Source organism: Oncorhynchus nerka, linkage group LG13 (genome assembly GCF_034236695.1).
Source record: "Oncorhynchus nerka isolate Pitt River linkage group LG13, Oner_Uvic_2.0, whole genome shotgun sequence".
Lineage (NCBI taxonomy): Eukaryota > Metazoa > Chordata > Actinopteri > Salmoniformes > Salmonidae > Oncorhynchus > Oncorhynchus nerka.
Genome location: NC_088408.1, coordinates 55,691,411 through 55,719,160, shown reverse-complemented (window position 1 = coordinate 55,719,160; position 27,750 = coordinate 55,691,411). Strand labels below are relative to the sequence as shown.

General features: G+C 42.4%; 1 pseudogene; it reads right to left on the bottom strand.

Annotated features, from left to right (window-relative positions):
• Positions 1-76: 76 nt before the first annotated feature.
• On the bottom strand, positions 77-27,323 carry LOC115140640 (nucleolar protein 6-like; annotated as a pseudogene).
• Positions 27,324-27,750: the final 427 nt, after the last annotated feature.

The following is a 27,750-nucleotide window of genomic DNA, read 5'->3' as shown; positions in this document are numbered from 1 at the left end:
CCTGACGGGCTGCCCTGGAGGTGGTGAGGGTAGGCAACAACAAATCCACCATGCTGACCCTCAACACGGCTGCCCCTCAGGCCTGATCACAGACAACGATGAGAAAACCTATAGAGAGTAGGTCAGAGACCTGGCAGTGTGGTGCCAAGACAACAACCTCTACCTCAACAAGACAAAAGAGCTGATAGTAGACTTCAGGAAATGGAGGGCCGAGGACGTCCTCATTCACATTGACGGGACTGTAGTGGAGCAGGTCGAGAACTTAAAAGTTCCTTGGTGTCCACATCAATAAGGACCCATCATGCTCCAAACACACCAACACAATCGGGAAGAAGGCACGACAACACCTCTTCCCTCTCAGGAGGCTGAAAAGATTTGGCATGGGCCCTCAGATCCTCAAAACGTTATACAGCTGAGAGCATCAGGACCGGCTGCATCACTATTTGGTATGGCAACTGCTTTGAATCTGACCGCAAGGCGCTACAGTGGATTGTGTGTGTGCATCACTAGGGCCGAGCTCCATGCCATCCATGACCTCTATACCAGGCGGTATTGGATAGAAATTGTCAAAGACTCCAACCTCCCAAGTCATAGATTGTTCTCCCTGCGGTACCAAAAAGGCACCTGAACAGCTTCTGCATCCAAGCCATCAGACTGATGAACAGTTGATCGAGTGGCTACCCAGACTATTTGCATTGACCGCTTTTGTTGTTGTTGTACTGACTCTCTTGCACTATGCACACTCACTGGAGTCTACCCACACAGACAGTACATATGCTCAAACACACACACACACTGATGACAAACACATAGACACAATGCTGCTCTGTTTATAGTCTATCCTGATTGCCTAGTCACTTTTACCCTCGTATTACCTCGTACCCCTGCACATTGACACGGTACCGGTACTCCTTGCATATAGCCTCGTTACTATTATTTTATTGTGTAACTATTTATTTTTTTATTTTGCAAATTGTTCTTACTTTTTAAGTCTGCATTGTTGCAAAAGGACTCATATTTCACAGTAAAGTCTACAACTGTTGTATTCGGTGCATGTGACCTTGATTTGATATATAATTCATTCATACAGACAAGGCTACTCCTCCATCTCTCCCCGAGTGACATTCAGGAAAGTCCTTACCCTAATTTGGCCTGATAATCAAACACCTATTTTTCCAAACACTGTCATGAGATACTGTAGCACAAAAATGTTGTACAATCCGTAAACGATTGCGTTATGTTTTACGAAAACATATTTCACAAAAATGTCACCTATTCCAAAACTGGATGTATGGCCACGTGAGGAACTGCAGGTGAGCAGTTTGCGTAGCCTACTCTGAATGACTGAGTAAACTGGTTAACGTAAACAGTTAGAATCCAAAACACACGCACGCAAAAAACTCACTTTACTAGGGTAGCATTTACCATAAGAAAAATACATCTCATAAAACTCCACCTCAACCTTAACAGCTGTGGAGCTTTTGCATTGACAGTGCAAAACTATAGAGTTCCTCACCTTGACTACACACAGACACATGCTAGACCAGCTCCTTCTAAGAGGCTATAGGAGGGTTGGTAAACCTGAGATCGAGCGTGTCTGTGTGTCATTCCTCACATGGCCAGACATCCACTTTTGGAATAGGTGACATTTTTGTGAAACATGTTTTCGTAATGCAATCGTTTACAGACTGATGATGGAAATAGCCTCTTAGGAGCTGGTTCACTACCCACCCTGATCAAGCCTTTTTGGACAACACTACACTTCAGCAGGTCTCACATCTCATCACTACTTCAGCATCCCATAGATGGGCTCATTTTCCCCCAAAGTATTTGTTCAATTAAGGGACAAATCAAATCAAATTGATTTATATAGCTCTTCGTACATCAGCTGATATCTCAAAGTGCTGTACAGAAACCCAGCCTAAAACCCCAAACAGCAAGCAATGCAGGTGTAGAAGCACGTGGCTAGGAAAAACTCCCTAGAAAGGCCAAAACCTAGAGAGGAACCAGGCTATGTGGGGTGGCCAGTCCTCTTCTGGCTGTGCCGGGTGGAGATTATAACAGAACAATGTTCATAAATGACCAGCATGGTCAAATAATAATAATCACAGGCAGAACAGTGTAAACTGGAGCAGCAGCACGGCCAGGTGGACTGGGGACAGCTAGGAGTCATCATGTCAGGTAGTCCTGAGGCATGGTCCTAGGGCTCAGGTCCTCCGAGAGAGAGAAAGAAAGAGAGAATTAGAGAGAGCATACTTAAATTCACACAGGACACCGGATAGGACAGGAGAAGTACTACAGATATAACAAACTGACCCTAGCCCCCCCCGACACATAAACTACTGCAGCATAAATACTGGAGGCTGAGACAGGAGGGGCCAGGAGACATTCAGTGCAGATCTAACATTCTACGTGTTTCTGTCGACTAAACTACATAAATCACTGATGAATAGTGATAAAACATCCCAAATGGGAAAATATACAACAGTCAAGTCAAAAGCAAGTTATCACATTAAAACGGGAGTTCAAACTTCAGTCACAGCTGGTTAGGCAAGCAGTTGTGGGGACACAATAAATAAAGTAAAGGACAAGACTGTTGAAAAAGTTGAACCAGGCAACCAGATAATTCCCAACGTGCGAGGAGTCACGATTTGAGCAGGAAATCCTGTAATGATTAAATAGCTAACAACATTGGGCGAGTACAAAATAAGTCCGGACAATTATCTGTCCATTGTGACATGATTATGTGGGAGATGGACACAATGGAGCGTGATTAGGTATAACACGTCGCCTCTCCTTGGAATTTCCTCAACATCTAGTCAGTATGTCAACACATTTTTTACATTTTTTATACATGCATTCATGGTGATTGTCGCTTTTCAACGTCTGTGTACAGTGTGATGACCAAATTAATATCCCCCGCGGGATAATGAAGTTGAGTGAGCCAAACTGAACATAGCACTAGCAGGAATCGCAATCACAAGGAGCTTATTCCAAAGAAAGCTTCAAGATGAAAATACATTTAGCAGGCATACATGGAGGGGTCGGTGCCAGTTCAAAAAAATGCCATGCTTAAATGCTCAATTGAAATGTGAAAATGATAAACACATTTATATTTTCATTTTAGTGCACATGATTCATGCCACAATGAAATTGCAATGTTAAAATGAAAATGGATAATTGCAAATGGTAAATAAATTGGCGAAAGGTTAACAGAAAACGGTAATTGCTATGTGCAAAGTGAAATGGAGTGTGTGTTTTTACTTTCCAACCGCCCAATTGAGCATTTTCTCTTTTCATTTTCAAACTGTATGCAAATTGCTTCCTGGAGGCGTGAACCAGGAGAGCAACATGACACCACAATGCAGTGATATCCTAGCCATGTCACACACTATGCCCATTGATATTAGACTAGTGTAACTGATGGGGTTTGAACCTGGTGTCCTGTACACCAGAAGAACATCTTAGCCTGCTAAACCAACTCTTAGGTAATTCAGCCTGGGGAGCCAATGCTTTTTTTCTGGTCTCAAGCAGAAACTCAACACTAGGCAAAGTTACTCATCACATCTTTGTGGTCACCGAACAACTTCTTTCTGGTTAGTTAGTCGCATAATGAGTAATCTTACCTGATACCTGAAGAGTTGCATTGGCTATAGCCACTGGGCACAGTTCAATGTGTAGTTTTGTTTACATTCGGTTGAATTGGCAACTAGAGAGAACTCAATATGAAAAAAAAAAAAAAAAAAAAAGTCACCCTTTCATTGGATTTAGGTTAGTTGGGTGAAATACAAAATTCCCTTACATTGATGACTTTTTGCAAATCCAATCTGTTTCTCACATTGATTCAACATCACATTTTTATTTAAAAATTACGTGGAAAAAACATTGATTCAACCAGTTTTTGCCCAGAGGGTAGGCTTTGGTTTAGCGGGCTTATGTGCTCTTCTGATGCAGAAGACCCTTGTTCGAACCGTCACTCATATTTATGCTGTGGCTCAGATGGGTCAATGTGAAGAGGTCAAAGGATGGTGAATTGTAACGGAGGAGGTTCAGTTAACACACATGTATGAGTAGGCCTTACCAAAGACCTGAAGAGTTGCTTTGGCTCCCAGAGTCAATGCCTAGGCTTCAGTTTAGCAGGCCTATGCTTTTCTGGTGCGCAGGAGACCTGGGCTCGTACCCTGTGTTGGTTACCCTAGTCTAAAAATCTATGTACAGAGCACAGGTTGTTGGCATCTGATTTGGGGAGGTGGGCTCGTGGTAATAGCTAGAGCAGAATTGGAGGATACTACAGGAGGATGTACTACATGGTGTTTCTCTCCTGATTCGACAACAATGTATGTCAATAAGTCATTTTTTTGTGTAAATGCGGTGTCTTTTCCTATGATATACAAACGCTACCAAAAGGTTGCACCGTGTAGAAAACTGCATATCAGCCATCTTTCAATAGTTATCCATCTTACTGGAGCTTATTCTTATCCAGAATCATCCATGTTAAATGTAGAAGTATTTAGAAACATATTCTATTCTTATTTACAATAAAAAGTGACTCCGAAATGACCATTCATTTCTATTGGGCACAAAATAATCTGAAACGTAACCAAAATAAACAGCAAATGCAACCAAACAAAGTGTAATCACAAGCTTAATATAAATCATTGTGTGCTAGGAATATATGAGCAAAAACTAAAACTTTTGACTACTTTAATACACAAGTGAATGTCCCAATACTTTTGATCCCTAAAATGAGGGGGGCGATGTATAAAAAGTGGTGTAGATTCTAAACGATTCACCCAATGTGGATGAAAAAACCCTCAAATTAAAGCTGACAGTCTGCATTTTAATGTCATAAGCATTGTATCATTTCAAATCCAAAAGTGCTGGAGTTGAGACTGGAGTTGAGACAAAACATGTGTCACTGTCCCAATACATACGGAGCACACTGTGCGTACAAAACAGTAACACAGTAAATGTGCATGGCTTGCGTTTAGCACACAATTGGATATACAATGACTGTGTTACAACATGTTGATTTCATTTTGACAAAAAGGTGTCAACAAGTGGACACGTTTTGCTGGCTACGGGGTAATCCATTTCAAAATGTGATTGTTTAAGTTAAAATACAATTACCGTACGTGTTTCTGTGTGCGAGGGTGTGTGTGTGTTTGCGCACGTGCTCAGTCCACACCACCCATTCACCAGTCCTTGCCTCCACTGACTTGACCAGACCCTGGCCCATGACCCTGATGGCCTCCACGTTGGGGACAGTGTGAGGAGCCTCCCCACTCACCTCAACACGATGAGCCACCATCTGTGAGGTCTGGAAGAGGGCGAGACACATGACCGGGGGGGGGCGGGGGGGGGGGGGGTACACAATGAAATGTATAAGCAGAAATTTTATCTTCAGAATTTTGTCTTTATCTTGGAAGGCAGTGGGCTGAAGGCTTTGGGCTTCAATGGAACAATTAATAGCTGTTCCATTGATACGTGTGCCTGTTTGCTTCGGCTCAATCTGCCTCTCAATTAATAAGTTGACTAGGCAAGTGCTACCGTGCAGCCTTGGTGCATTTCAATCTATGTTTCGGTCTCATTCACTGTGAGTGCACTGCAGTGCTCCAAAATTAAAGTGCACATTTGCCATCAATGTGAAAGTGGCAGATGGCGCAAACGCACAAGTTCTTCCTCAAGGCACATGAACGTGTTCGTTTATGACTCTTCTTCTGCACGTCACGAGGTAGGACTACCTGAATTCGAAGCTCTTCGACAGAAACACATGAAAAGATGCCAGGTCTGGAGAACAGCTAGTTTGAGCATTGTAATCAAGTGGTTGAGGTGGAGCTGGGAAGCTAAATGAGGGAGATGGGAAGCTGCCGGCTTTATCACCCCATGTTGCGGTGTGCTGCCGTATTTCTCAACGTACTCTATCAAACAGCAGACATGAAAAAAATATCTTCAACTGATTTCCTTCCGGAAGTGGACAGGGACAAAAAGCAAATTGGTGAGCATTAAATTAACTTTTTATTTTCATATAAGCCATATCCATTGTATGTCTATAACAGCATAAATTGAGAAGAAAAAAAATCTTAATGCCATTTTGAATGAATGTAATATTGTATTGGTGATATAACGTCAAAAACGGAATGTGCATGGCATTACAGATGAGTGATTTATAAGAGATGCTTGAAAAGTTAAAAAGCAATAGGGGTCCGTATCATGAAAAGAAACAGCCAGTTGCCTATGGTGAGTGAGATACATCATTTCTACCTTTACCGTTTTTACTAAGTAGTAATAGTGATAATGATATGAGTGGACCCTCCAAAAGTGTGACTCAGGAGAGCAGTGTGCCTTGAGGAAGGGTCCAAGAATAGGGAAACTGACTTCCGACTAACAAGACCATGTAATTCATTTCTACTCCGCTGTTTATGATGGCACCTCTACTTTTAGATTTACTATAGTTACAGCTCTAAATGTTAAAAAAAAATCATTGGTAAAACTGGTGCTCCCAACTTCGAAAAGTTAGGAGCACCGGAAATATTTGTAAAAAATAAAAAATGTAACGGTTGCTATAGCCTGTATTTGGCCTACATGTATTCTAGATACTTCTGAAGCACATGTTGTGCCCTAGAAACTAATATGTAACCCTGTAAATATATTTGTTAATTTATTAAAAGCTAAAATGGCATTTGTAGAATATTAAGTTTCAACATTGTATAAAAGCACAATTTTCTTGTTGAGATGCTGTCACGATCGTCGTAAGAAGCGGACCAAAATGCAGTGTGGTATGTGTTCATGATGATGTTTTAATTAAAGCACTGAACACTGAATACAAAAACAATAAACAAATAATGACCGTGAAGCTATAATAAGAACTGTGCTGACACAAGCAACTAACATAGACAATCACCCACAAAGTACCCACAGACTATGGCTGCCTAATTATGGTTCCCAATCAGAGACAACGATAGACAGCTGCCTCTAATTGAGAACCAATCTAGGCAACCATAAACATACAATTTACCTAGAAAGGGGACAGCCCCATAAACATACAAAACCCATAGACAAGTCAAAAAACACATACAAAACCCATGTCATACCCTGACCTAACCAAAATAACAAGGAAAACAAAGAATACTAAGGTCAGGGTGTGACAGATGCATTACGTGGACAATTGTAGTTCACCCAAATTACATTGGTTCCCTTACCCTGTAAGCGGTCTGTGGACAAGGTATGACAGCATCCAGTTTCCCCTGGCACTGTTTCCACATGCTAACGGTTTAGCATTTGTGGCACAAATCCCATTAAAGTCAGAGGAATGATGCTAGCATGTTTCAAGTTCAAATCATCTACTAGTTACTTTGTTGAGCTTCACATTCGATTTTAGATACTTTCGGATGATTTGGACATGACGCACGAAAAAATGTCATATCGGTCCCATGACTTAAATGGGATTTGTGCCAGAAATGCTAAAACGTTAGGATAAGGAAACCAATGATTCATTTTGCAATTTGGGTGAACTATCCCTTTAAGAACATTGTGTGTGATGACATGCAAGAGATCAGTCATTCATTACTATGATCATTGATCTCCTGAAAAAGATATAGCCCTTTTCCTCTCTTTCTGTGCCCCCAAATGTTTGAATACATTTACTGGTAAAGTTATCCGGTTGTTAGCTAGCTAGCTAATGAGGTAACATGACTGAACAAGGCGTAAATGAATGGCCCACGAGTAGCTTAAGAATGGCCCGAGACATGGTTTATGAAAGTAAAAACGCAGACATATAATCCGCTATAGGAAAAAAAAAATGTGTGGGTAATTTGGGTCATATCGTCTGGACTGCTAGAGCTAGAAACAATACATTTTTTGCTATTGTAAAAATGGTACAACCATGATGCTAACGAATATTCACTCAATCGTTTCTCTAGGGCACTCGGAAAACACCAGTAGAGTGAAGTATAATCATTAGAAAAAAATCTTATCCGAGTCATTTCTCTTGTAGGTGCACTGGTGCTCCAAAATTGCAATTGTAGGTAGCACAGCAAAATATTTAGATGCATATGCGACCAAAATGGTTGCACTTTAGAGCCTTGACGAAACTACTCAATACACAGACGGGATATATATATTTTTTTGCCGGTCTTTGACAGTGTCATTTGAAACAAGTTTGTATTCTATTTCTTCTCTTTGAAGTCTGAGTCTGTTACTATGTTGTGTACAATGCTATTGGATGACTGTACTAGTGACTATACTGGATGTGTGTCCATGTTCTAACCAGTTCAGATGGAGCCTGTTTGGTCCAGATTGACAGCTTCTTGTCTTTGGGCGTGGCAACGAACATGACAGGCAGAAACTCTGGAGACGATGAAGTCATTCTTGTTCTCAGTGTCGTCAGCCGCTACAGATGAGGACAGGACAGAGTGTGGGATGAGGAGAGAGAGTGTGGGATGAGGAGAGTGTGGGGTGAGGAGAGAGAGTGGGGGAAAAGTAAGTCTACATATGAAGCACATCAGCGAGAGAGAGAACAACCCCATTGGTTCTTTTTTTGTAATGCACGAATATGATAAGATACATACAGTGGGGAGAACAAGTATTTGATACACTGCCGATTTTGCAGGTTTTCCTACTTACAAAGCATTTAGAGGTCTGTAATTTTTATCATAGGTACACTTCAACTGTGAGAGACGGAATCTAAAAAAAAGAATCCAGAAAATCACATTGTATGATTTTTAAGTAATTAATGACATAAGTATTTGATCACCTACCAAGCAGTAAGAATTCCGGCTCTCACAGACCTGTTAGTTTTTCTTTAAGAAGCCTCCTGTTCTCCACTCATTACCTGTATTAACTGCACCTGTTTGTACTCGTTACCTGTATAAAAGACACCTGTCCACACACTCAATCGAACAGACTACAACCTCTCCACAATGGCCAAGATCAGAGAGCTGTGTAAGGATATCAGGGATAAAATTCTAGACCTGCACAAGGCTGGGAAGGGCTACAGGACAATAGGCAAGCAGCTTGGTGAGAAGGCAAGAACTGTTGGCGCAATTATTATAAAATGAAAGAAGTTCAAGATGATGGTCAATCACTCTCGGTCTGGGGCTCCATGCAAGATCTCACCTCGTGGGGCATCAATGATCATGAGGAAGGTGAGGGATCAGCCCAGAACTACATGGCAGGACCTGATCAATGACCTGAAGAGAGGGACCACAGTCTCAAAGAAAACCATTAGTAACACACTACGCCGTCATGGATTAAAATCCTGCAGCGCACGCAAGGTCCCCCTGCTCAAGCCAGCGCATGTCCGGGCGCGTCTGAAGTTTGCCAATGACCATCTGGATCCAGAGGAGGAATGGGAGAAGGTCATGTGGTCTGATGAGACAAAACTCCACTCGCCGTGTTTGGAGGAAGAAGGATGAGTACAACCCCAAGAACACCATCCCAACTGTGAAGCATGGAGGTGGAAACATCATTCTTTGGGGATTCTTTTCTACAAAGGGGACAGGACGACTGCACCGTATTGAGGGGAGGATGGATGGGGCCATGTATCGCGAGATCTTGGCCAACAACCTCCTTCCCTCAGTAAGAGCATTGAAGATAGGTCGTGGCTGGGTCTTCCAGCATGACAACGACCCGAAACACACAGCCAGGGCAACTAAGGAGTGGCTCCGTAAGAAGCATCTCAAGGTCCTGGAGTGGCCTAGCCAGTCTCCAGACCTGAACCCAATAGAAAATCTTCGGAGGGAGCTGAAAGTCCGTATTGCCCAGCGACAGCCCCGAAACCTGAAGGATCTGGAGAAGGTCTGTATGGAGGAGTGGGCCAAAATCCCTGCTGCAGTGTGTGCAAACCTGGTCAAGAACTACAGGAAACAAATTCTCTGTAATTGCAAACAAAGGTTTCTGTATCAAATATTAAGTTCTGCTTTTCTGATGTATCAAATACTTATGTCATACAATAAAATGCAAATTAATTACTTAAAAATCATACAATGGGATTTTCTGGATTTTTGTTTCAGATTCTCAGGACGAGAAACAACCTTGTCCCTTTGCAATATTAATTTCATTTTAAAACATCAAGAATATGACATTTAGAAAAGACAGAGAATTACAAGACTAGGTGCATTGAAACCACCTCGGCCCATAGAAACGGACCCGACAAGTTTCTGGCCAATAGCTCGTTTAGGGTCCCCAGAAAAAAAAGTGCATTTTCTGCACTGCTCAGGCTCTGAATTACCTATCGAGCCGAAACTTGGGGTCGCCTCGGCTAAGCATACACAATGTCAGAACGGGACCCACAGCTCGAATGAAACTATGTGTTAAGGTTTTTATGTTTTTAACGGTTTTAAAAGAAGGCACTATGAAATATGTGATAGTTGGCTTCTAAATCGAGTTGGACAAAGTGTCAGGCATGTTCACGCAGATGAGCAGGGACCCTGGGCATCTTTCTTTGTGTTTTTAAGAGTCAGTAGAAAGGCCTCTTTAGTGTCCTAAGATTTCATAACTGTGACCTTAATTGCCTACTGTCTGTAAGCTGTTAGTGTCTTAACGACCGTTTCACAGGTGCATGTTCATTAATTGTTTATTGGTCATTGAACAAGCATTGGAAACAGTGTTTAAACCCTTTACAATGAAGATCTGTGAAGTTATTTAGATTTTTACAAATTATCTTTGAAATTCAGGGTCCTGAAAAAGGGATATTTCTTTTTTTGCTGAGTTTATATCATTTGGCCATCATACAAGCCATCTGGACATGGTTCACTGACTTTTGCGTTCGGAACTGACTTCCTATGATCATATGGCAAATGGACATTTTACCCATTTGGAGTATAATGTGTGACAAGTGGACATTTGCATTATTATATGCCTGATATGGATATAACATAGGCCTTATATTTGGGGCAGCAGCGTAGCCTAGTGAGAGCGTTGGACAAGCAGCCGAAAGGTTGCAAGTTCAAATCCCCAAGCTGACAAGGTACAAATCTGTCGTTCTGCCACTGAAGAGGCAGTTAACACACTGTTCCTAGGCCATCATTGAAAATAAGAATTTGTTCTTAACTGACTTGCCTAGTTAAATTTTTTAAAAATAAGATAAATCTATATCCATATGGTTCTTTAGTAAATGTATAATTGGAGCCCGGACAAATAAAATCGGTCCAAAACACATTTTCTATCAAGTTTAAGGTTGTCATTTCACCCTTGAGAAGTGACTTTGTCCATTTCCCATATATGTTTCAGACGGTGGAGCATGCTCGCCACCTTTTGGATTTTTGGTTTATTACACCCGGCATGTCCCATGTCCCATTTGCAATATGCTTTGCACCATCTGCAGCCCATTTGAGTGCAATATGGTTCACCCAATGGCAATAACTTGCCATTCATTTTTGTCCATTAGGCCTATGCTTTCCTTTACCTATACTAGTCATGAATGAACATCACCTCTAACCATACACCCATTGCTATAATTTGTGCAGCGGCCTTCCCTGGAGAGAAAATATTTTTGGGACTTAAATAGTATTTGGTTGTAATTGTAATGTACAATATTTGATAGGCTACAAAGGGCGGCCAACCATCCTCTGGGAGAGTATTTTTAAAGGGGCGTTGTTGTATGATGCAAGGAATAATTTCACGAAATAAAATACGTTAATCTTTACCGTAGAGAATCAGACAAAAATTACTCAAAATACAACAACGACCCTTTAAAAAAGACTCTCCCGGAGGATGGTTGGCCACCCTTTGAAGCCTATAAAATATTGTACATTACAATTACAACCAAATACTACAGTATTTAAGTGTAAAAAATAATTCCCTCCAGGGAAGGCCGTTGCACAAATTACAGCAATGAGGCAGATCAAACAATTTAGCTTAAAATGTTGATAAAGTTCTCTCTCTTAATAGTATAAGCTCAGCAATGTGCACATGGCTGTAAACTACGTGCAAATGTTCCAAAATACAATTAGCGTGAAAACGTCGTTCTCAAATGCGCACTGCACAAAGCGAGCGGTTTTAGAAATGAAGAAATCAGGGAGCTCTAAAGATGCATCAACTAGCATAGGTTACTAGTAATTTGACTAGGACTTTGGCTTTGGCTGCTGGACAATAAAATAACATTGAAAAAAATAACTAGTTTCAATGGTATATGAATAATTATCTTAACATTTCTATGGTCGTATTTTGGCTAGGCCACTTTAAAACAAGGTACTGTTATAAAACATGCATCATAAAATTACGTAAACTTGGTTGTTTAAAACAAGTGTTATGGTTGAAATAGTTTCAAAATGCTTACCGCCTACGCTCAGATTCAAGATGGGTGATGGTGCGATGAGCAAATGGTCACAAGACTCTCCGATTAGTCGATTTTTATGTAATTAATAGTCTAACGTTTGGCTACATTTTCTGGCACCTCCCTCATGTCAGCATCGGTTGGTACATGAGGCTGTAGCCAATAGGCCTATGCATATCACCTTCACATGTAGGCTTTTTTATTTATGTACATTGGAATAATATTCAAATCTATATTCAATGTTGGCCTCTCTGATCCAATTCTGATCAGAGTAATTGTTGAAGATTGTGATGATATTTTTTTTGACTTGTCCATTCCCCGACAACTTGAATCTATATTCTTCTTGTCAGACTATTTACTTGTCCAGGAAAAACATTAATGTCGAGGCCAGCTCCCACCCCCACAGACAGCAAGCAGGGCCCCTACCTTCCACACGTCCAGGTGTGTGGGGCTGGGCTGGCAGGTGTAGCGGTGGTGTTTGGTCAGCAGTTCTCCCAGGCCGATGTGGAAGGCTGCTTTAATGTGGCGGACGGCCACCCGGTCGTGAGGCCACTTCCCACTGTTCTCCATGTGGCAGATCACTACAACAGGAGGCGACGAGAGAGGGGCTCAAAGTAGAACACACACACACAACAAAACAAAAACAAAAAAATATACCCTGGATCCACAACAACACATTTCTGTTTAGTCTGCATAGTACAGAACACACACACGCCGTGTGATGAGGTACCTTTGACAGGCGCGATGTACACAGGGCATGGTTTGTCCTCCTGGGGCACCAGCAACCGGGAAAACTTTTCTCTGTCTAAAAGCAAGTAATCCAGCTTCAGGGGCACTGGGGGAGGGGAACACCTGTGTGATGGAGGAAGAATGTACAAAACAAACTTTGAAATGATGGATCTCCTGCATGAAGCTGAAGAGGAGATGAGGCCTGTAGATTGTGTCTGAAGTTGATCCTGGGACAGTTTTGCATTTCCCCCACTATTAAGGTTAGGACTGGGCGACCAATCCAGTGATCCTAGATTTGTACCTAGGGGAAACTACACCCTGGAGTGTGTCTAAATGGGGGGGTCACCTGGGTATAGCGGAGGGCCGGGTGGGACCCCTGCACTGAGGTGAGGGACAGAGGCAGCCCCTCCAGCCTCCACAGCTTCCTGCTCAGGTCATCATAGGACTGCACCACTTTCAGACTCTCCTCCTCACCTGTGCTGCACCCCTGGGGAACACACACACACACAGCTGTAGGTTTCAGATATGGTTTGGATGGAGGGAGTCATCAAACCACACCAGCATCCCCTGCTGGTAAGACACACTACTACAGAAAAACTGACCAACCTCATGTCCTACTTTGATGACTTCATCCAGCATCCCTCCAATGTACCTCACACAGGTTTCTGGTATGTCTGCATGGCTGAGGAGAGGAGAAAGGAGCCTGTTACATATCATAACCACAGTCAAATTCCATGTGGCCATTGAGTAACGGTAACTAGGCTTCTGCAAAACTGCGCTCTGATACAGTCATTAGTAGCCTACCAAACTTGCTGCAAGTTGCTAATGGCCAGTACTCAGCACTCTATTTTAGCAATAAGGCATGAGGAGGTGTGGTATATTGGCCATATACCACAAACCCCCAAGGTGCTTTATTTATATTATAAACGGGTTACCACTGTAATTAGAGCAGTCTAAATACATGTTGTCATACTCATGGTATATGGTCTGATATACCATGGCTGTCAGCCAATCAGCATTCAAGGCTCGAACCACCCAGTTTATAATGTCCCTCTAAATCACTGACATCAATGCATATGCAAATCAAATCAAACATTTCATGAGAGCCCTGGCATTCAGAGTTTGAGTGGAATAGGATCACCTGTTTTCAGTGTAATAAAGTACTTAAGGAGAAATACTTTAAAAGGTACTACTCAAGTCATTTTCTGGGGTATCTGTACTTTACTATTTGACTTCACTACATTCCTAAAGAAAATAATGTACTTTTTACTCCCTACATTTTCCTTGACACCCAAAAGTACTCGTTACATTTTGAATGCTTAGCAGGACAGGAAAATATTCCAATTCACACACTTATCAAGAGAACAAGTGGTCATCCTCTGAACTGCCTCTGATCTGCAGCCTCACTAAACGCAAATGCATCGTTTGAGTGTTGGAGCGTGCCCTGTACATTTTTTAAACAAGAAAATGGTGCCATCTGCTTTGATTAGTAAGGAATTTGAAATTATTTATACTTAAGTATATTTAGAACCAAATACTTTTAGACTTTTACTGATGTAGTATTTTACTGAGTAACTTTCTATTAAAAAGGAATCTATACTTTTACTCAAGTATAACATTTGGCTACTTTTTCCACTACTGCCGGTTGTTCAGCAAGAGCCAGCTCCTCATGGAATGATTTTAAAAAAAAAGTGTTTCTATAGGCTATGCAATTGCATGAGAAAACAGAGATGATGGCCTCTATTAAAAAGAGGATCTCAATCAGCTTTCTATATTTATTTCTCAAATGTCCTAATAATTAAGCACATTGCCTTTGTTTTACCAAATCGGAGTAGCCTACCTGACTGGCATGAAAATGAAACGGGGGGGGGGGGGGGGGGGGCGTCCTCCAGTCGCAATTCAAGTGCATATGGATTGCCATGTTTCTTTTGTTGTTGTTTTTTACCCTGTCCCAGTTCCAACAGGTGCATAATGGCCATTGTAAATCAAAACAATTGTTTCAGTATATGTAAAGAGAAGACTAAATTGATAGTCTGATGGGTGAAAATATCACCTGTGAATGATGCCCAGCGAGAAACAGAACATGCATTTTTTGGGGGACTTTTTCAAATCATAGCCGCATGCATCATGTAGCCGAGCCCATAGGCCTAAATGTTTTGATAAGGTTTGTACCGCAACTAAAGTGGCTAAATAACCTATAGTCTAAAGGTCCAAGAACCCTGGGACACGGTTGGATAGTCCATAGCCTACAGAGCCTAGCGAAACATGTGTTCTTATAAACCTAGTCATTGCACAATCATGTGTGAAAACAGAATTGTGACCAGACACTTTTTTTTCCTTTTTTAAAAGAAAATAGAGAACACGAGCCTTGTTATGCTGCTATATTTATTGCTAAATTCTTTCAAAATTAAAAACACATTCATCTGTTTTACAAGCAGCGTAGCCTACCTGGCATATTAAAAACGTAACTGCACGTAACCAGCATTTGCTATTCCAGACATGACGCCATTCTAAATCAAATAAAAAAATCCCACACGTATTAGCAGGCTTATGTAAAAAACAGATTACATTTAGACTAGTCTGATGGGTGAGAATATTTTCAAGTGCTTGTCAAAATGTGAACGAAGTGTGTGCAGCCTGCGCAAGAAACAGAGCAGAACGCTTGCCTTTCATGCACCTTTTATCAAATCATCATTAGTCACATCATGCAACCTCAGAAGGTATTAAAAAAAAAATATATATATATATATAGGCTTTTGTATCACAACTAAAGTTGCATAAATGACTAAATTAAGTGTACACAGTGCATTCGAAAAGTATTGAGACCCCTTCCCTTTTTTCCACATTGTTACGCTACAGCCTTATTCTAAAATGGTTTAAATTAATATTAATCTACACACAATACCCCATAATGACAAAGCGAAAACCGTTCCCCCCCCCCCTAAGAAGTTTCTTCAACTTGATTGGAGTCCACCTGTGGTAAATTCAATTCATTGGACATAATTTGGAAAGACACACACCGGTCTATATAAAAAGGTCCCACAGTTGACAGTGAACCAAACCATGAGGTCGAAGGAATTGTCCATAGAGTTCCGAGACAGGATTGTGTCGAGGCACAGATTTGGGGAAGGGTACCAAAACATGTCTGCTGCATTGAAGGTCCCCAAGAACACAGTGGCCTCCATCATTCTTAAATTGAAGAAGTTTGGAACCACCAAGACTCTTGCTGGCCGCAATTGGGTGAAAAGTGCCCTGGTCAGGGAGGTGGCCAAGAACCCGATGGTCACTCTGACATGGCTCCAGAGTTCCTCTGTGGAGATGGGAGAATCTTACAGAAGGTGAACCATCTCTGCAGCACTCTACCAATCAGGCCTTTATGGTAGAGCCCGCTTGGAGTTTGTGAAAAGGGCACCTAAAGGACTCTGACCATGAGATACAAGATTCTCTGGTCTGACGAAACCAAGATTTAACTTTTTTTGGCCTGAATGCCAAGCTTCACATCTGTAGGAAACCTGGCACCCAAGTGGCTTGGGGACAAGACACTGAATAGTCCTTGAGTGGCCCAGCCAGAGCCTGGACTTGAACATCTCTGGAGGGACCTGAAAATAGCGGTGCAGCGATGCTCCCAATCCAACCTGACAGAGCTCGAGGGGATCTGCAGGAAAGAATATGAGAATCTCCCAATACAGGTGTGCCAAGCTTGTAGCGTCATACCCAAGAAGACTCGAGGCTGTAATCGCTTCCAAAGGTGCTTCAACAAAGTGCTGAGTGAAGGGTCTGAATACTGATATAAATGTAACATTTCAGTTTTTGCAAATATTTCTAAAAATCTGTTTTTGCTTTGTCATTATGGGGTATTGTGTATAGATTTAATCAATTTTAGAATAAGGCTGTAACATAACAAAATGTGCAAACAGTCAAGGGGGTCTGACTGCTGGGTCTGAATGCACGACTCAGAAAGTGCTATTCCGTTCTTCTGAAATAGGATGCATGTCATAATGTTTCATCAGACCTGCCTAAAATAATGGATTTATTGTGATGGTGTAGGCTATATTAAATGGATTTTTTAGACTTTTTAAAATGTAGATGTTCCAAATGTCCTCATCAGTGGCTTGTAGGCTATGCGTGGGAGCCGGAATTGCTAAACTTGTTTATGTTTATTGAAATCTGTCACGTTCTGACCTTTATTTCCTTAATTTTGTCATTATTTATTATGGTCAGGGCGTGAGTTGGGGTGGGCAGTCTATGTTTGTTTTTCTATGATTTTGGGTATTTCTATGTTTCGGCCTAGTATGGTTCTCAATCAGAGGCAGGTGTCATTAGTTGTCTCTGATTGAGAATCATACTTAGGTAGCCTGGGTTTCACTGTTTGTTTGTGGGTGATTGTCTATGTTAGTTGCTTGTGTCAGCACAGGTCTCATTATAGCTTCACGGTCGTTATTAGTTTATTGTTTTGTATAGTTTGTATTCAGTGTTCAGTGCTTTCTTTTATTAAAAATTCATCATAAACACATACCACGCTGCATTTTGGTCCGCTCCTTACGACGATCGTGACAAAATCGATAAACTACCATGAGACCATCAGTTATTTGCAAGACAATCACTGGCTGACAAAATGTCATGACCGCCACAGCCCTATACACACACACATTACAACTGTTGCAACCAGACTCTTATTATGATTGCTAAATACTGCACAATTTAAAATACACTTGCCCTCCAAACCCCCCTTCCCCAAAACATGTGTAAAAACTGCATTCCTGTATTATACTTAGGCTAAAATGTTCATTATATTGTTCCATTTACTTTTATGTTTGTATTCTTATATTCTATTACGTCCACATTGTTGAGAAGAAACCTACAAGCAAGCATGTCGTTGGATGGTGTACACCATGAGTATCCCGGTATACACGGCTAATAAAACAAATGTTTTTAAAAGGTAGAGATAGTGGACATTTACCAAAGAGGCTTTCCATTCAAAAAGTGTAGATGCAGAAATGTTGATGAATAGCGCAACAGTATTTCCACAACACACAGCCTCAACACACAATCTGATCCTAGATCAGTGATTAGGGGTTGAGGTACGTACAGCTGCCAGCTGGAGGGGGTCCTCTCTCCAGTACAGAGGCATCCTGTTCTGGGTTGAGCAGCAGGCCAAAGGACAGGGGCGGCTGGGCATTGTGCTTCAGAGCTTCACTCTCCACCGACCACCGTTACACACGTTGGCCAGAATACCCACTCAGAATTTTATCAAGAAAACAGTTCTCTCTAAAAAAAGTACTGAATTGGCCTGTTCCAGTCAACAGCCCTACAGGCAGGAGAATGTTCACCTCAGGGGGTCAGGGAGTGGGTGAGGAGGCAGACCCTTTGGCTTAGTCCTCGTTGCAGGAGGGAGAGGATAAAGGGGAGCGCAGTGGGGACGTAGTTTCCGCTGTGGTCCATGAGTTCACCGAGGAGGTCGAGCTTCTTACAGCAGCACTGCAGTTTCACCAGCTCACACAGCTGGAAAGTTGACACATAAGAGGAGAGAACGAGAAGTGTGTGGAAGGGGTGTGTATCTGAACAATGTACTTACTGGAAGAAATGGTCACTGATCCTAATCATGGGCTTGGGGATCATGAGTAGGGCGTGGAATTCATCCACAGTGGGGTCGTCCCAAAACTGCAGCGACAGCGACGCCTCGTACTGATCCTGAGAGCCAAATAGGGTACAGTTAACCAATCAGAGGAAACGTTACTGCCAACCAGCCAATTTGAAACCGTCTTGGCACAGGGCACACACCTGATTGTAGGTGCAGCTGGTCATGTCGGCGCACATGTTGAGGTGTCCAGAGGGGTCGACAAACACAACCTGGAAAGCACTGTGGAACTCGGCGAGAGAGGGCTGAGGGAGGGAAAGAAAGGAATAAAATGTGATTGTGATCCATAATTGAGAAATTACGCAACACTCATCCCCCCATTAAGGACATTTGGATTAGTCCTGTCTCACCACTGTTGAATCTGGGTCTTCAGCGAGGGTAATTCCATTCTCCGTCAGGTCGGTGGAAGCTGAGGAAGAGAAGAGAGGGATGAGGAAGAGAAGAGAGGGATGACAAATGAGAGGGAAGAAAACATATAGAAACATAATGATATGACCACACTAAGATCTGGCAGCACATCAAACCCATCCTAGGTGAACTCCACTGGCTCCCACCGCATCAACACCTCCTACTGATCTACAAGGCTCTCCAACACCCACCTCCTTGCCCCCCCTTACCTTCATCTCCCCTACCAACCCACAAGCTCACTCAGCAGGCCAACTTGCCATTCCCAGGTCTACCCTTCAGAGCATCGGCAACAGGGCCTTCTCCAAAGTTGCTCAAAGACTTTGGAAATCCCTCTCTGCAGCCATCCGTGACTCAGAGTTCATCATCATCTTTTCCCTTCTTGTTTTTGTTTCTTCCTGTTAATCTGGCACAGTATTTATGGTACATGCGATGTTACTCCAACTGTAGGAGCAAACAGACAGGTAGGTTGAGACGTCATGCATCTTACCCAGGAAGTGCAAGCTGTTGAGGAGCAGCTGGTAGGTGGTCATGGTGTTGCTGACTCTGCGGGTTGAGAGGTAGGCCAGCAACATGGAGCCTAGGAAACCACTGAAACACCCTGCTCCCTGGGGACGGGAGGAGAGAGAGTAGTGTAAGAGCTGGGTTCAGCCTGATAAACCGGTGTTGATAGAGAGGGAGCTGATGGCGCAGGGGCCCAAACCTGGTCCAGTTCCCTCTGTCCGAGCCACACTTTGAGCAGGGCTACTCCCTCTGCAAAGGCAGTACACTGGGAGCTCACAGCAGTCAGGAACAGCAGGTGGTTCCCGGGGAGCATGTCGCATAGAACAGAGCTGTTGTAGTGGGGAGGCTCACTCATATCGACACAAACACACATAATAGGAATCGGTGAGAATGTAGGCTGAGGTCTGATTTTAACTGAAGCATCTCTCCAGTGCACCTCTTGTATAATTCCGGTCAGTGTACTATCTCCATCAACAAGGAGCTTTCATCCCGTAACCATCTGTGTACATTAACATTCCAGATCAGAATGGAACTGGAACAGGAAAAACTATATCGAAGCTGCTCGGCTTTGGGTAGTGCCCCTCACCTGGCCGAGAGCTCTCCAAGCCAGTGTATCAGTCAGTGTGGATGTTGTTCCTCTGGGGGGGGGAAGAGGCTGGGCTTGAAGAAGCCCAGAGGATGGCAGGGTTGGAGCCTCAAGATGAAACTGGAGGAATCTTTCCATGGAGAAATAGTCATATCATTGAATCACCCTTGACACACAGCCAATTAACTGAATAGGTACTTGCTAACAAACATATAACATATAGTCCTAAACGATATCTTAACCGCCATCGATAAGAAACATTACTGTGCAGCCGTATTCATTGATCTGGCCAAGGCTTTCGACTCTGTCAATCACCACATCCCCATCGGCAGACTCGACAGCCTTGGTTTCTCAAATGATTGCCTCGTCTGGTTCACCAACTACTTCTCTGATAGAGTTCAGTGTGTCAAATCGGAGGGTCTGCTGTCCGGACCTCTGGCACTCTATGGGGGTGCCACAGGGTTCAATTCTTGGACCGACTCTCTTCTCTGTATACATCAATGATGTCGCTCTTGCTGCTGGGGAGTCTCTGATCCACCTCTATGCAGACGACACCATTCTGTATACTTCTGGCCCTTCTTTGGACACTGTGTTAACAACCCTCCAGGCAAGCTTCAATGCCATACAACTCTCCTTCCGTGGCCTCCAATTGCTCTTAAATACAAGTAAAACTAAATGCATGCTCTTCAACCGATTGCTGCCTCCACCTGCCCGCCTGTCCAACATCACTACTCTGGACTTAGAATATGTGGACAACTACAAATACCTAGGTGTCTGGTTAGACTGTAAACTCTCCTTCCAGACCCACATCAAACATATCCAATCCAAAGTTAAATCTAGAATTGGCTTCCTATTTCACAACAAAGCATCCTTCACTCATGCTGCCAAACATACCCTTGTAAAACTGACCATCCTACCAATCCTCGACTTCGGCGATGTCATTTACAAAATAGCCTCCAATACCCTACTCAACAAATTGGATGCAGTCTATCACTCTATCACCGCCTCTCCTTCCAGTTCTCTGCTGCCAATGACTGGAACGAACTACAAAAATCTATGAAACTGGAAACACTTATCTCCCTCACTAGCTTTAAGCACCAACTGTCAGAGCAGCTCACAGATTACTGCACCTGTACATAGCCCACCTATAATTTAGCCCAAACAACTACCTCTTTCCCTACTGTATTTATTTTATTTATTTATTTCTTATTCCTTTGCACCCCATTATTTTTATTTCTACTTTGCACATTCTTCTACTGCAAATCTACCATTCCAGTGTTTTACTTGCTATATTGTATTTACTTTGCCACCATGGCCTTTTTTTGCCTTTACCTCCCTTATCTCACCTCATTTGCTCACATCGTATATAGACTTGTTTATACTGTATTATTGACTGTATGTTTGTTTTACTCCATGTGTAACTCTGTGTCGTTGTATGTGTCGAACTGCTTTGCTTTATCTTGGCCAGGTCGCAATTGTAAATGAGAATTTGTTCTCAACTTGCCTACCTGGTTAAATAAAGGTGAAATAAAAAATAAAATAAAAATATGGGTTGCATGCAAAGCCAACAAACCTTTGACTTTGAGTTAACAAAAACAGTGAAATAGACTACATGACTTGGCTCCATTCCTATACCACCCTTCTGTAACAGATGCTACAGTGTAGTTCTATAGTATGTTGCTAGGTACCTGGAGGAGTAAGCAACAGGAGGGGGCGGAGACGGTTGCCATGGAGACACGAAAACCGCATGGTCCCAATGTCGCGAGAGGACCCTTTTCCGTGGGTACCTCTGGTTTAGGGCATCTTTAGGGTGCAGGACATCCTGGAAGGAAAATGTGAATAGATGCATGTCATTATTGTTGTATGATCGAATTATGACTGCCATGTTTCAGAGTGAATACTGTGGTGTTACGTACCGCAGGAATAGTGACTGCCAGATCGACTGAGATGTCTGGTTTGGTGCAAGTTCCCAGTGGGTAGATGCCCATGTGGAACTTGCCTTTGTCTGCTTTTGGCACCAGGAGAAAGGAGACCTGTACTACCCCTGACAACCATGACAGGTCCCTCAGCTGGAGAGAAAAAAAAGATGATTGGCATTGAAACATTTATGGAGGTCACTGAGTTCAGACCAAATACAACAAGTTTCCATTAGTTCTAATCCCCTGGACACGGTGTCACTAACATACCTTCTCCACCTCATGAGTCTGTGGTACAGTGTGGAGCTGCTCAGTGACTTTCTGGACAAAAGAGTCGATTCAGATGCTTCCTGCGCTCACTCAACATAACCTCCTTCAGCAGTTCCTCCATCTGCAGTTCCTCCTTCAGCAGTTCTGCCATCTGTTGGCATCGGCAAAGAGATAAAATGGAGATTAAATAGCTAATGCCCCTAAAAAAACAACTTCTCATCTAGAAACATTTATTATAAGTGTAAATAGGATAATTTTGGTCATAAAGTCAGTCTCGTCCAAAACAGAGTTTTGTGGTTGTGACATTTGGGACGGTTGGGTTTGTTTGAATCCTGCCCACAGCCCAAATCATCAATTTGGAGTGCAGCAGCACTTGACCCAATCGTAATGCCAGTGGTAAAATTGGGTTGACTTTGGATATCCCTATGTGGCTAGTTAGGGACCATCAATAAATTACACAATATACATTGGGCAATATGTAAAAATTCCAATAGCTCCAAATTTCAATGGCTTAACCTCAAAACAACTATAAACTGTAAAAATTCAAATGCAAATATTGAAAGCATTTAATGAGCAAACTAAAATAATCTAATTTACATTGTTCAATTTATTGACGGTGCATAACTAGCCTGGAGATATGCTATCTAAAGTCAAACCAACTTTGCCACGGTCACACTATTCGGCTGAAGCTAATTGGCTAAATAATTTGGCCAACTCTTCCTACCTGTGAACACACAATAGACACCCACATCAAACCACACTTACGTTTGAATTCAGGCATGTCAGCTAGAATTTCATAATGAACCAAATCTAAAACGAGGCCAAAACAGGAAGTGCAGTAGCCCTTTAACACATGTATATGCATAGGAGGTAGCTGTCATTTTTTCAGTGACCTGAAATGTGCTGCTGTGTGTAAATACAGGCATGGACAACTTTTCCCTGACTCTCCATATATTCAACCCTTCGTGTTAACTGTGTGTGTGCTTGTGTCTATTGTTCGATTATATAATATTTATTCAACTGTTTGACCAAGACACTAACTTTACATTTGTAACAAAGTCATATTTGATATAGCACATTCATAATTTATACTGTGCATACCAACTTCATTTAATGACTTATTTTTGATTGACATTGTACTGAAGTGTTGATGGAGCTAGCACGCAAGCATTTCACTGGACCTTTTTTACCATCAGTGAAATGTGTACATGACGGATAACATTTGATTTGATCATGCATGCCTGTACACATGTAGTAGAGTTCAAATGGTTATTCCATCAAACTTCAAATGATTAGAATAGTACACAACGCAGAACAGAACAAGCAGGTTGAGGGTCAGTGGCCAAAGCCTGCGAACAGGAATATTCCAAGTTCAGACAGAAGGGGGGAGTCAGATCGCTATGATCGCCAGGAACTTTTCTTTTGGTGTCTATTTTTAATTGTTGCGCTACTGGTGCTGCCTGTTGATGTTAGGTAGGCAACTACAGTAGCTGAATGATGTTAACATATTTGTGTTTTGTTTCATTAAATGTATTTTATTTCATCTGGTTGCTTGTGTCACCTACTAACACCCTGGTACTACCCGTAGCTCCCGTTCTCCTCAGTCCGAGAAAACACTGAGAGAAAGTTATATGTTGCAGATTTACTCCTCTGTAGAAGTCCATAACGTGAAATAAATTAACATCCCAAGTTTACTGCTGTAGATATTGTTATAAGGGAGTGTGGGACTATTGAAACATGTAACTTTCAGAGTTTTATTGTTATTAATATAGTTTACAGAGTGTTAAAAGTGCTGCTGTTGCTAGCTAGCATGCCTTTCTGTGATGCAGATGGTTAGCTGAGCTGCCGACTGGTGCTGGCGTTGCATTATGGGAGATGTAGTTTGGTCCTCCACAGTCTGAATGGAATAGAGGCGATTTCATGTTGTAACTTGTTTATGTTGCAGTCTTTTGTACATGAGTTGTTGTATTTTGGTACTGTCAACACTGAAAGCACCTAGCAATGTATTGGGGATGTGAGACAGGATATGTGTTTTACCTTTCTTCATGCTCCTGTGTAGAACATGTCAGATGGTGCATTGGAGACTGTGTTCCTGTCCTGTCTTTTCACAATACTATTGCAGGTATAGTCCTATTGTCTAAGAATTAAGATTATTCATTCTCTGTATTAAGGACTGGTTATTATTTTATAGTATACATTATGGCTTTATGTATGAGTGTGATTGTGTGAGCCTGAGAAAACACTGAGAGAGAAAGAACAACTTGTCAGATGGTGCATTGGAGACTGATGTGTTCCTATCCTGTCTTTTCAAAATACTATTGCAGATCAACATAAAGCCTAAAAGACAGCCGTGGTGTCGCTCTTCATTTCTTGGTTCTCCTGTGGTACATAAGAAACCCACGACAGATTGGTGCCGTGACCCGGATCAACAGATCAGTTGCAGCAGATTGCCGGGGGACCCCTACACAGAACTGGATCGACATCACACGTTTAGAACATTTGAGGGCAAGGTGAACTTTGGACAATATGTTGCGTACACCTCAGTTGTATGAGATTACAGAACAGGAGAGAGAAGACATATCAGGTGTTGGTGATACTAGAGTGCCAAGTGCTAGCAGTAGCCAACCAGAGCATGTTAGCAGTAGCCAACCAGGCAACGATAACAGTGAAGAGTCCCAGAAAGCCATAGAGGGTGAAAATGAAAACCGAACCCAATTGCAAGCCCTAGCAGAGTTAGTCAAACAACTGGGCAGTGAAATTAGTCTAGCAAGGGCTGGTGCAAGCATTCCCCCTCCCCAACCAATAGTAGAAATACCTGATTGGTCAAAGGTCAACCTAATTCTGAAGTCAGACGTCAGAGAACCACCCCACTTCCGGGGTGATAGCACAGACCGGTGAACAGTGACTGAATGGCAAGAACTTATGCAAGTTTACTTGAAAAAGAAGGGATGCAGTATATCAGAACAGGGTCAAGAGATACAGGATAGAGGATAGGCTAAAGACAGTCAGAATTGGGCTCCGTGGAAACCCTCTTGTTAACATAAGCAGAGACCCTGAAGCCATATACAATATCTTGAGGCAGCACTTTGGAGAAGCAATCTCGTCAACGATTCCATTGGGATACTTCTATGAAACCTTACCAAGACAGTCAGAGAGCTGCTTGGATTATTGGGTTAGACTGAACAAAGCAATTGACCTTGCCAATGAGTGCTTGCAAAGAGCACTGCCCTGATCCAGCATTATATGCCGCTCTTAGGTGCAGGCTTATTGAAAATGGGACCTTTGGAGATTTGCAGGCAATGATTGACAGCCATCACAGAGACAAGCAGTTACCGGGCGCAATGTACTGCCAAGGTAGAAGTTGTGATGACGCCCGACGCCTGGTGTATGACTCAACAACAAGCAGTCGGTCATGATAATTCAGCTACACCCATTAACAGTGATCAGGCTCCATTGAACAAAGTGAATTCTCTCCTGGAAAAACTAACATGCTCACGCCAAGAGGGGGGCAGTGTGGGTGAACATGTTACACCCCCACAGAACACCGCGGATATAAGATATGGAAACACAATGAAAACCGAAGTGATTTATCTGAAAATAGAGAGTATTGACAGTCTTTTCTACATTGATGCATTGATGCTGTTGACCCGGATCACTGGTTACTGCGGAAAAGGGGAGATCAAAATGGGGGTGAGTGTAACCAATGTGAAATGGCTAGCTAGTTAGCGGTGGTGCGCGCTAATAGAGTTTCGATCGGTGACGTCACTCGCTCTGAGACCTTGAAGTAGTGGTTCCCCTTGCTCTGCAAGGGCCGCGGCTTTTGTGGAGCGATGGGTAACGATGCTTCGTGGGTGTCAGTTGTTGATGTGTGCAGAGGGTCCCTGGTTTGAGCCCGGCGAAGGGACGGACTAAAGTTATACTGTTACACACAAAAAAACATGACTCCCACCCGACTGTAACCCTGGTTTCACTTGCATCTTGAGCAGGTTGCAGTGGAAGAGGCTCTCCTCCTCCTTCAGTTGGTTCAGGGTCTCTGCGGTGGGAGGTTTGTACAGATCACAGCACGGGACTGAGGAACCAGTCCCTTTCCTGGGCCACCTCGGGCTTACCCCTTTTGGCCCTGGTCGGGCCCTCATCTTCCTCACAATTGGAAGACTCAGATTGATCCATGTTTAAAATGTGAGAAACATGATGTGTAATATTAATACAACACACATATTGATTATGCTGTGGTGGAAAATATAGCAAGCTAGCCAACTTTGCTCAACTTCACGATTTACGGTGAGACGGCCTGGAGCTTCGACTTCCCATAACATATAATTTATGAAAGACTACAGATTTCAGAAATTGCATGCTAATTCTTTGGATGTTGAAATCCATCATTTTTTATTAAAAAAAAAACATAGTTATGTGAAATCGAATCTCCAGTCTGCCCACACTAGTCGCTGCTCAACTTCATCGTAAAATTGTGGAGTTGAGTAGTTCAACCTGGACTAAAGGGTAGACGTAACATGGTAAACGGGATACTCAAATTATTATGACATATTACATTTGGTATGGTATAGTGATTGGGTGGGGGGGGGGGGTCGATAGTTACTTATTGGGATATTGTTTGAAAATATACCGTATAGTTTTGACAATATCATTTAAGGTTAGTATTTTTACTTTACCACTGAATATGGCTACAAGTCGGGTAAACAATACTTTCCTATCGATGTTTTGTCTCAAAATGTCATACACTGAAAGACCAACCGCACAGACACCCGGCAAAGTAAGTTGACATTTAATCGCGCTTAACATTCCAGCTTGTAAGGAGAACTTGATTTGCATTGCTATGTTTCAGACTATATATCAAGTATTGATATAAAAGTGATGTATTAGGCTAAGTATGTGCAGGTAGTTAGCTATGTACCCGTTGCCACTAGCTGCCATTGCCCACATGCCAAAGACGAAAAAGTACACCAGGTAACGTACCTGCTCATCAACTGTTGATTTCATTTTTTTTTCGTAATTGGTTGTTCAATCAATAAGAAATAGTTTTAATTTAGTGCATATGACAACTTTTGGTTTTTGTCGGCTCAGTTATCACATGTAGACAGAGCCAGTCAAACGTCAGCGCATTACGACAGGCAACACAGCTTTAACATTGGCTCGTTTCTGTGTAACTGCTCCCATAAAGCGCAACATGCGTTGCTTTGAGCAATTTCGGGTTGATGCAGAGTTTTTAAAGCCAGAGGACTAATATCACGGGACTTCCGGGAACACTTCCGAAACAGACCAAACAGCCCAGGCTGGGATTGACAAATATACAATTCTTATACAATACAATTTCTCGAAATCTAAAAGCTCATCCTAGATTCGAGCCAATGTCTTAAGTAGTTGAACATGTTATTACTCCAACCTCGAGAAAGTGACAAACTAACAC